Source organism: Barbatula barbatula (assembly GCF_947034865.1).
Source record: "Barbatula barbatula genome assembly, chromosome: 15".
NCBI classification, from domain to species: Eukaryota; Metazoa; Chordata; class Actinopteri; order Cypriniformes; family Nemacheilidae; genus Barbatula; species Barbatula barbatula.
In genome coordinates, this window is record NC_136778.1 from 20,664,344 (window position 1) to 20,664,897 (window position 554).

Genomic DNA, 554 nt, shown 5'->3' on the forward strand with positions numbered 1-554 from the left:
TCAATTCAATTCAGTGTTTCAGTCGCAGTTTTTAAAGACAATTTTCAGTTGTTGTGATTGTTGGTTTTTAATATAAATTTAAGGTTTTCAATGCTAAATCTAAATATTATGATAAAAGGGATAGTTAACCCCAAAATTAAAACTCATTTACTCGAACTCAAGTCGTTGCAAACCTGTATACATTTCTTTGTTTTGTTGAACACAAGGAAGATATTTTAAAGAATGTGGGAAACGATTCTGGGACACCATTTACTACCATTATTTTCGTACTACAGTAGTAAAAAGTGAGCCCGACTGTTCGATTACAAAAAAATTCTAAAAGTGTTTGTGTTCAGCAGAACAGCAGAATTTATTCAGGTTTATAACAATAATATTAATAACATAATTTTCATTTTGGGCAAGCTGTCCCTTTTTTTGTTCCCTGGTATAATTTCTTCACACAAAAGATTTTTTTTAGTTGTGATTTAACATTTTTTAATTACATAATTCCTTATTAAGGTTTTATTGTTTTTATTTTAATATTTGTATTAATATATATTTGTTTTGCATTTGCA